Source organism: Patiria miniata, unplaced genomic scaffold, assembly GCF_015706575.1.
Source record: "Patiria miniata isolate m_02_andy unplaced genomic scaffold, ASM1570657v1 HiC_scaffold_27, whole genome shotgun sequence".
Lineage (NCBI taxonomy): Eukaryota > Metazoa > Echinodermata > Asteroidea > Valvatida > Asterinidae > Patiria > Patiria miniata.
The window spans coordinates 4,077,929-4,089,388 of record NW_024037066.1 but is presented as its reverse complement, the minus strand read 5'-3'; positions in this window follow the sequence as shown (position 1 = coordinate 4,089,388).

Sequence of the window (11,460 nt, the reverse complement as noted above, 5' to 3'; positions counted from 1 at the left end):
GTTCTTTCAATATCGGGCATTACACTATTGACAGCGCACTCTGTTACGTATTTTTTTAGCGCGTTCATTGTATAGGCCCTATGTTACGCCGATTTACCTATTCAACTTCACTCTCGATGGAGGAACCACCCCTCTCTCAAACTATTCTTCTTTTGTATCATCTTGCAATCAACAATGCGTTGCATGTCGCGCGACCATTACGTGATGTACTGGTCTCGCGCCCACGTATGTACAAGGCCAAATACAGGACACGTGAGGTTTTTATTTTAGGGTGGCTATATTTTTTGTTTCGAAAAAGTGGGTCCAGAATGTTCCGCCCCACATCAGTCGATATGAAAAGCTAGTGCAAACTGGAACTCCTCATGGCATTGGCGGTGGTTCAATTTTAATGTTGTACACAATGGCTGCCTTTTTTTGCGACGTCACTTAAAAAAAAATAATAGGTTTGGTGATTTTTGGGGGCTGCATGGCCGCCGTTGCCCCCCCCCCCCCAAAAAAAATAAAACGCCAATGCGTATGTATGGCCCTATTCACCTGCATGTGGCATCTTGACAGTGCCAAGATTTAACCGTTTTTCTCAATGCGTAAAATTTCAGCAAGTTCCAAATGCATGTAGGCCTATTCCACTTAATAAAACCCGAGTTTATCAACTTGCTATATACACCAAGCTGCGAAAAACGGGGAAAATTTTGTTTCAGGAAATAAAAATGTCGATCATCATATCCATGTTTTTGGTATGTTTATAAAAAAAAGTCAGTAATCTAAGCTCTTGCGGAAGATATGAACCTATGGAGATATGAAAACTATATATCAAGTTAAACATTCAGCAAAATAGACTCATGAAGAACGTCTTCAGAAATCAGTGGAGAGAACTATAACTCGGTTCCCTCGTAGTGATGAACTTGCTAACAAGAGTGATGTATAATGAAATTCCGAGAAACAAAATTAATGGATTGAAGATTAACCCTAAAGGGGCCGGGGCGGAATCCGCCCCCCCCCCCTTCCACTTTTTCCGCGATAGCCTTTAAAAAAAAAATTCGCGACCCGAGCTATTATGACTTTTTAGCCTCGAGCCTTGCGCATCTTTTGACACCAAAAACATAGAAGTCGGACGAGGGGTTGTCGCGCAGCGAAAAATTTTCCGGCGCTACGCGCCGTAAAAACTGAATTTTCCCATATACGTTGTGTACACAGACCAGAATTGCCATTCATACATATGAATAATTAATTAGCCATAATTCCAAAACCCTTTGACCTTTAGTCATGAAATTTCTTGGGTATGTTCATGAAGAGTTGCTCTATGCATGTACCGAGTTTCAAATTTTTCGTCACTCGTCACGTCACGGATGAGAGATGGTCAAAATAACCCGGCCCCTTTAGGGTTAAGTCGGCATTGGAAGTAATAGACCGATACATTGCGAATGTAGTCAATTTACCGTATACGAATACGTTTAATTTCAGCGAAAGTGTGCGTTCATGAAACAGGTTCGTTTACATGTCATTTAAATCGTTTGTTTCTGACGGGAGTTTAGAAAATTAGATGCATGTGAAAAGGTGAAAAGTATGGTGGCCCTGAAGGGACATCGCATATCGCAAACGTGTGCGCATACGTATGCGATGTCGCGAAATTTATCGCGAATGTGTGCGCACACGTATCCAATGTCGTGAAACAATTCGCGAATGTGTGCGCACTCGTATGCGATGTCGCAAAATTTATCGCGAATATGTGCGCACACGTATGCGATGTCGCGAAATTTATCGCGAATATATGCGCACACGTATGCGATGTCGTGAAATTAATCGCGAATATGTGCGCACACGTATGCGATGTCGTGAAACAATTCGCGAATATGTGCGCACACGTATGCGAATTTGTTTGCAATGTCGTGAATTTTATTGCATACCTTGTCGCATACCTTTCAGTAAAATTCCTAATGAACTGGGGAGTTGTAGCAGCTAGTCTGGAATCTAGACGTACTGTTAGATATAAATAGGGTCTGACTAAAACCTTCGCGCGCACGCTGTTCCTCGTGCAATCGTTACTACTAGTACTGTCGAGCGCAAACTTGCTACTTGCGCAACTTTGCGCGCAAGTTTCAAACTTGCGCGCGCAAATTTCAAAGTTGCGCAAGTAGCAAGTTTGCGCTCGACAGTACTAGTAGTAACGATTGCACGAGGAACAGCGTGCGCGCGAAGGTTTATTAGTCAGACCCTATTTATATCTAACAGTACGTCTAGATTCCAGACTAGCTGCTACAACTCCCCAGTTCATTAGGAATTTTACTGAAAGGTATGCGACAAGGTATGCAATAAAATTCACGACATTGCAAACAAATTCGCATACGTGTGCGCACATATTCGCGAATTGTTTCACGACATCGCATACGTGTGCGCACATATTCGCGATTAATTTCACGACATCGCATACGTGTGCGCACATATTTGCGATAAATTTTGCGACATCGCATACGTGTGCGCACACATTCGCGATAAATTTCGCGACATCGCATACGTATGCGCACACGTTTGCGATATGCGATGTCCCTTCAGGGCCACCATAGAAAAGGCTTCTAGAGTTTCGTGGAGCTACGTTACCAAAACACTACTACGCCACCTAAAACAGCAAATTCTGAGCGGACTACTTTTCTCAAGTTAACTCCCAAAACAAACTGCGCGTAGGCTTAACCGTTAAACTTGAATAGCGCCCTCAATCAACTAAAAGTAATCACGCAACCCGATCGTCGTTTGCTCTTTTCACGCTCCACTATGGGCATGCAGAGCCTCGATCTGGCAACTTTACACAATAAAAATTAGCCGGTTCAGTGATTTGAGCCCTGACACGGGAATCACTGAACCGGCTAATTTATTGTGTAAAGTTGCCAGATGGAGGCTCTCTGCATGCCCATGGCGGAAGTGTGAAAAAAGCGAATTGCACACTGTACAATTATTATGTAATCATTTACCATTCTTTCTAATCACAACAGCAAAGAACCCATTCTATCTGTGATTTCAATAATACACGCAATGAACAGGAGCTGTTTTGGCGAACCCGAAACAGCTAATTATCTGCGAACTACTTTTCGTACGTTTAACCCCCAAACCAAACCTGCGTAGGCTTGACCGTTAAACTGAAATAGTGCCCTCAATTGGCTGACAGTATCACCACAAATAATCGTCATTGAACAATGTACTCGTTAATAGAGTTCTTTCCAACCGCAACAGTACCAAGGAATTCGAACACGCCTTCACAATTTCGGACGTTGCACTACTGACAGCGCACTCTGTTGTTGCATTCATTGTTACGCCGAATTGCCTATTCAACTTCACTCTCGATGGAGGAAGTTTCTCGCAATCCACATTTCACGTCGCACGACCGATCAGCACTGGCACTGGTCTCGCGCCCATGGCCATGTACATTCAAGGCCAAATCCCAGTTATTAATTTTTTTTTCAAATTGTGCTCCCCAAAAAAGTGGTTTTAAATGATATATCCCCCCCCCCAGGGCTCTTCACGCCGGTGCATACCGTGGCGCAATGATAACGCTGTACGCAATGGCTGCCCTGTTTGCGACGTTACACAAAAAATGGGTTTGGTGATTTCTTTTTTTGAGGTGGGGGGGTGGCCCCCGTCGCCCCGCCCCCGGATCCGCTGTGGCGTATGCTTGCATGTCCCTATTCAGAGCTAAGGTTTTAACCGATTTTTTTTTCTCCGTGAGTAAAATTCCAGCAAGTTCCAAATGCATGTATTCCACTTAATAATAAATCTTGAGTTTATCAACTCGTTATTACACGAAGCTGCGAAAAACGGGGGAAATTTTGTTTCAGGAAATAAAAAGGCAATCAAAGTATAAAAAGTCAGTTATCGTATGCTCTTGCGGAAGAAATGAACCTATGAAGATATGAAAACTATATAGTTTCATATATCAAGTTCAACATTCAGCAAAATAGATCTTGTCAGTGTTTTTAATAAACAGATCCATTTTTTAACCCTAAACAAATAATAAAATTAGACACAAATTGATACAGGTTTGCTTTCTGAATTGACTCATTTATTTCTTCCGGTCCTTTCATCTTTGCCGTAGCCAAACAATTTTTCACTCGCGGGCTACTTAGGCTTGCGGGCCCCCGCTAAAGTCGAACCCTGAACTTATTAAGCAGCAGCATACCAACATATACGTATCAATGTAGACAAAAAATTCAAACACAATGATCATCATCTCTGCCTGCTCGGGTCCCTATTTGCTACTGGGTTGGTGGGAAGCAAATATTGATGTAAAGTGTCTTGCCCAAGGACAAATACACTTCAATAAAGCCTGCTTGTCAGCCTGACCGCAAAGGACTCAACTGTATCCAATTCACTCAACTTGGGGTATTGCTATTGCCTTTTTGCAACCCAGCAAGATTAAGGTCCAAAATGAAGGCCAGAAAAAAAATCTTGACAAAGATAAAGGCTTTTCTACAACTTTGCGGAAAATTCAAACACTATAGGCCTAAAGGCGAAGGGTTGCCAAACGTGGGGGACAAAATTGACAAATTTGCCCCGTAAAAAATAAACAATTTGACGTAGACATAATTATCATACAGCGATTGACGCCCTTTATTACGTTACCAGAACAGCAAATTATGACACTCCAAAAACAAACTGCGCGTAGGCTTGACTGTTAAACTCAACCAACTCGAAGTTATCACTGTCGGAACAAATATTATGGATTCAAATACAATTCTTTCTGATCACAACAGCAAAGAACCCCTTTATCTATCTTAAATCCTAATAGGCTATGAACACACGTAATACACAGGAGCTGTTTCGGCGACACGGCGAATTATGCGCGAACTACTTTTCGTACGTTTAACCCCAAACAAAACCTGCGTAGGTTTGACCGTTAAACTTAAATAGTGCCCTCAATTGACTGAGAGTATCGCCACAAAATAATCGTCATGGAACAATGTACCCCGAATTCTTTCCAATCACTACAGTACCAAGGAACTCGAACATACCTTACTTTCTCTTCCAATATCCGGCGTTACACTATGGACAGCGCACTCTGTTACGTAATTTTCTAGCGCGTTGATTGTTCCGCCAAATTGCCTATTCAACTTCACTCTCGATGGAGGAACCGCCCCTCTCTCAAACTATTCTTCTTTTGTTTCACTTCTTGCAATCAACAATTCCTTGCATGTCGCACGACCGCTCAGCACCGGTACTGGTCTCGCGCCCATGTACACAAGGACAAATCCAGAACATATCGGTTATTCTTTAAAACAAAAATTTGTTCCCCGAAAAAGTAGCCTCATGGGTTTGGTGATTTTTTTTTTGATTTTTTTTTTTGGAGGAGGGGGGCATGACCCCGTCGCCCCCCCCCCCCCCGATACATTGCGAAAAAAACACGGCGAATGTACCGTATACGAATACATAATTTCAGCAAAACAAAAAATAAAAGATTATGAAATAAGATTTTATTTGGTTGGTGACTCAAACACCTTGGGGAACTGTGAGTGATCTAAAAGAAAAATCGGAAATACGTGTAATGATCACTGAGGGCTATGGGAGTCGATTTGCAGGTCTGCACCCATATAGACACCTAATAAGAGGTGTCCTCTGTGGGATTCCACTGGTTGTTATACCATATACTTCGCGTATGAATCGATATTTATTTTCAATAACTTCAAATAATCACCGAGCCTGATTGCCTGAATCTAAATATTTTTTTTCATTTGTTACATTACGGTGAATAGGGTTCTAGAGGTTCTAGGTTTTTGGGGTTTTTTTTGCATTACGAGCCTAAAATTAGGGTTGGTTAGAAATAAGAATCAAAGAAATGCAGCGGTTCCTATTTTTTAATCCTAACATGAAACACATGCAGTTAACAAGAGCTGTTTCGGGGAACTACGTTACCAAAACAGCAAATTCTGAGCGGACTACTTTTTGTAAGTTGCACTCCCAAAACAAACTGCGCGTAAGCTGGACCGTTAAACTTGAATAGCGCCCTCAATCAACTAAAAGTAATCACGCAACCCGATCGTCATTGCACACTGTACAATTATTATGTAATCATTTACCATTCTTTCTAATCACAACAGCAAAGAACGTCTTTATCTATCTTTAATCCCAATATGAACACACGTAATTAACAGGAGCTGGTTCGGTGAGCTCCGTCGTCAAAACAGCTAAGTTTTGCGCGAACTACTTTTCATACGATTAACCCCCAAATCAAACCTGCGTAGGCTTGACCATTAAACTTAAATAGTGCCCTCAATTGACTGAGAGTATCGCTACAAATAATCGTCATTGAACAATGTACTCGGTGATAGACTTCTTTCCAATCGCAACAGTACCAAGGAATTCGAACACGCCTTGTCAATAGTCGGCCGTTACACTATTGACAGCGCATTCTTAATACGTATTTTTTTTTGCTCCTTCATTGTTATGCCGATTCAACTTCACTCTCGATGGAGGAACCACCCCCCTCTCTAAAACTATTCTTCTTTCGTTTCTTTTCTCGCAAACAACCATTCGTTTCACGTCGCACGACCGTTCAGTACTGGTACTGGTCTCGCGCCCAAGTTATTGGTCTCGCACCCATGTTATGGGTTATTTTTTAAAAAAAGATTGTTCTCCGAAAAAGTGGCTCCATAATAGGAGGACTCTTCATGCCGGTGCATAATGGTGGCGCAATTATAATGCTGTACGCAATGGTTGCCTTTTTAGCGACGTCACGCTTTAAAAAAGAAAGAAATGGGTTTGGTAATTTTTTTAGGAGGTGGGGGCATGGCCCCGTTCCCCCCCCCCCCCCCCGGATCCGCCGTGGCGTATGCTTGCATGTCCCTATTCACCTGTGGCATCTTGACAGAGCCAAGGTTTTGTAAACGTTATTTTTTTTTCTCAGTGAGTAAAATTCCAGAGAGTTCTAAATGCATGTTTTCCACTTCATAAAACTCGAGTTTATCAACTCGCTATTACACAAAGCTGCGTTTTGTTTCAGGAAATAAAAATGTCATCAAAGTATGAAAAAAAATGTAATCGTAAGCTCTTGCGGATGATATGAACCTATGAAGATATGAAAACTATAGTTTCATATATCAAGTTAAACATTTAGCAAAATAGATTTGTAAACATAAAGAACTTCTTCAGGAATCAGTGGAGAGTACTATAACTCGTAGTTTGGAAGCAAAAGAAGCAGTAAATGGCGTATGGAGATGCCTTATACTGCGTAGAGTGATGTATATCGAAATTCCGAGAAACAAAAATAATGGATTGAAAAGTATAAGTATTGGAAATCGAAGTCGTATTGGAAATAGACCAATACATTGCGAAAAAATGCGGCGAATGTACCGTATACGAATACATAATTTCAGTGAAAGTGCGTGTTCATGAAACAGATTCGTTTACAATTCATTTAAATCGTTTGTAGTGACGGGAGTTTGGAAGTTTAGAGGTTTTTTACATGCATCTATGAAGGCAAAGCGCATTTTGAGCTAACAATCCTCTAAGTGTTTCCAACTATATATTAAGACTCAGTGAGTCGATGACTATATACACAATAGCCTAGTGGTTAGTGTCATTGTCCACAAACCGCGGGGTCCGGGGTTCGAAACCGACCTGGTGCATTTTTGGTTTTCAATACACACGCTCAGTCATTTTCTTTAAGAGTCTTAATTTCCCGTCGTCAAACACCAACCGACCTTAGCTCAATCAGTTAAGTCACCGGCTGGGACTGTCTGCGAAGTCCAGGTTATGCATCTACTCATAGGTACGGGGCTCTTTTGCTGTCTCGGCAGCAAGGCATAGGGTGTCGCCTCGTTTCCTCCCTTAACGGTGCTTGGCCCTCCGGGGTTACATGGATGGATAGGGAAGGAGGTGTGGTGGGCCGGGGAATCCGAGACCCAGGAAGAGCCCTATATGGGAGTCGGTAACCAATCGCGACCCCTGAATGCTTGGTCAACACCACATAACTTTTTGTTTTTCTTTATCCCATTATTTTTATTCATTGTCGAGACTTTATAAGCTACAGTAAAAACGGAAAGGTTTTCCTCAAAAATAAATTCGCCCTTAACATTTTTCCAGCCGGGCTACTGACACAGACTCTTAATTTTAACAAGCCCGCATGTTTTTTTAGTGTCTTTATAAACAAGAATGTACATACATGTAAAACATGTTTCCTGAGGCAATCTTGTCAATGTTTTTAATAAACAGATCCATTTTTTTACCCTTAACAAATTATTAAAGTAGACACAAATTGATAAAGGTTTGCTTTCTGAATTGAACGTTTCATTTCTCCGGTCCTTTCATCTTTGCCGTAGCCAAATAATTGTTCACTCGCCAGCCGGGCTACTTAGGCTTGCGGGCCCCGGCTAAAGTCGAACCCTGAACTTATTATTTAACAGCAGTATACCAACATTTCAGTGTAAACAGAAAATTCAAATACAATTATCATCTCTGCCTGCACGGGTCCCTATTTACTACTGGGTTGGTGGGAAGCAAATATTGATATCAAAGTGTCTTGCCCAAGGACAGAGTTTAATAGCAAGGCTGCTTGTCAGGACCGGGACTCAACTGCATCCAATTCACTCCACTTGGAGTCTTGCTGTTGCCTTTTTGCATCTTCTGCTGCACTCCAGCAAGATGAAGGCCCAAACTGAAGGCCGGAAGAAATCTTGAAAAAAAGAAAGGCTTTTCTACAACTTTGCGCAAAAGCCAAAAATTCAAACACTATAAACCTATAGGCGAATTAGGCGAAGGGTTGCCTAACATGGGGGACTTAATTGACAAATTTACCCCGTAATAAAGTAACAATTTGACGTAGACATAATTATCATAAGCGACTGACGCCCTTTACTAACAGCAAATTATGACATTTAACTCCAAAAACAAACTGCGCGTAGGCTTGACCGTTAAACTTAAATAGCGCCCTCAATCCACTAGAAGTATAGTCACTGTACAAATATTATGGAATCAAATACAATTCTTTCTAATCACAACAGCAAAGAACCCCTTATCTATCTTTAATCCTAATGAACACACGTAATTAACAGGAGCTGTTTCGGCGAACTACGTCGCCGAAACAGCTTATTTTTTTGTACTACTTTTCGTACGTTTAACCCCCATACCAAACCTGCGTAGGTTTGACCGTTAAACTGAAATAGTGCCCTCAATTGACTGAGAGAATCGCCACAAATACTCGTCATTGAACAATGCACTCGAATTCCTTCCAACAGCACACTCTGTTACGTAATTTTTTTAGCGCGTTCACTGTGACGCCGAATTGCCTATTCAACTTCACTCTCGATGGAGGAACCACCCCTCTCTCAAACTATTCTTCTTTTGTTTCACTTCTTGCAATCAACAATTCGTTGCATGTCGCGCGCGACCGTTCTGTGCGGTAGGGCCTACTGGTCTCGCGACATGTATAATTTCAGGCCGACGCCAAGACACAGTGATTTTTTTAGGGTGGGCCAAACCTCCCCGCCCCCCCCCCCCCCCCCCCAAAAAAAAAATGGGTCCAAAAATGTTCCGCCCATATTTTGATATGAAAAGCAAGGGACTCTTCATGGCATTGGTGCAGGGTGGCGCAATTATAATGCTGCACGCAGTGGCTGCCTTTTTTTGCGACGTCACTTTTCGGGGGGGGGGCGTCAATGACACATTCTAATTGCTTTAATTTTGTGCTGCAGTGTTAATTTCATCAGATTCATATCCTACGTCCGATCTAAATTGGCTCTCATAGCAAAGCGCACATGTAAACAAAGCGTGACGTCATTATGTCTTAGGTCTTTTGGGCGACATGCAGACACTGAGTTTCAGTACCGTATTCATGTACATGTATCTTTCTGTTCATGCAACAGGTCTACACCGCCCAAGCACAGGTTAATAAAAGCCGGTATATGCCCCATTCGCTTTGTATCGCGATATTGGAACAAAAGCGGAGAAGTTGAACAGGCGAAGGCTTCCATTATTCACATTGCAATAACGTAATACCTTTTGAACACAAAAAAAAGTTACGTAATGGAGGACTCTACGAATTGTGAGCTACACCCATCGTGAAACAAAGACCGTATCTTGAAAGCAACTTGTCCACGGTGAAACCAATGGTTTGATCCTCTGCAAAGAATCTGGTGAACAATCGTATTCGGAAACAAAGCTAAAGAGTCGCTCGCGCGAGACCGAAACCTCGCCCCGCAGTTTGTACTAGGAATAGACGACACATCGTGACCAACATAAAAGGAACATAACATGCTCTATATATGCTCAAACTGAGTCACTAGCGACGTCCCTTAAAAAATGGGTTTGGTGATTTTTTTACTTGGGGGGGGGGGGGGGGGCATGGCCCCGTTGCCCCCCCCCCCCCCCCCGCCCCATCCGCCGTTGCGCATGAATGTCCCTATTCATCTGTGGCATCTTGACAGAGGCAATTGGTTTTAACCGATTTTTTTCTCAGTTAGTAAAATTCCAGCAAGTTCCAAATTCATGCATTCCACTTTATAAATCTTAAAAATGTAAACAAAGCGTGACGTCATTATGTCTTAGGTCTTTTGTGCGACATGCAGACACGACTGACTTTCAATACCATACACATCTTCCATGCAACAAGCCTACACCGCCCAAGCACATGTAAAAGCAGGTATATGCCCTGTATTCTAATTGCTTTAATTTTGTGCTGTAGTATTCCTACATCCGATTCAACTTTGGCTCTCATAGCAAAGCACACATGTAAACAAAGAGTGACGTCATTATGTCTAAGGCCATTTTGGGCGAAATGCAGACATTGAGTTTTGATACCATATACATGTATCTTTCTTTCCATGCAACAGGCCTACACCGCCCAAGCACATGTAAAAGCCGGTATATGCCCCATATTCTAATTGCTTTAATTTTGTGCTGTAGTATTAATTTCATCAGATTCATATCCTACGTCCGATTCAAATTGGCTCTCATAACAAAGCGCACATGTAAACAAAGCGTGACGTCATGTCTTAGGTCTTTTGGGCGACATGCAGACACTGAGTTTCAGTACCGTATTCATGTACATGTACATGTACGTGTATCTTTCTGTCCATGCAACTGGCCTACACCGCCCAAACACAGGTTAATACAAGCCGGTATATGCCCCATTCGCTCTTGCATCAAGATATTGGAACAAAAGCGGAGAAGTTGAACAGGCGAAGGCTTCCCATTCACATTGCCATAACGTAATACCTTTTGAACATAAAAAAAGTTACGTAATGGAGGACTCTACGAATTGTGCGCTACACCCGTCGAAAAACAAAGACCGTATCTTGAAAGCAACTTGTCCACGGTGAAACCAATGATTTGATCCTCTGAAAAGAATCTGGTGAACAATCGTATTCGGAAACAAAGCTCACGCGTCGCTCGCGCGAGACCGAAACCTCTCCCTCGGTCTTAAAACAAACTATACTAGGAATAGACGACACATCGTGACCAACATAACATTCTCCATACTAA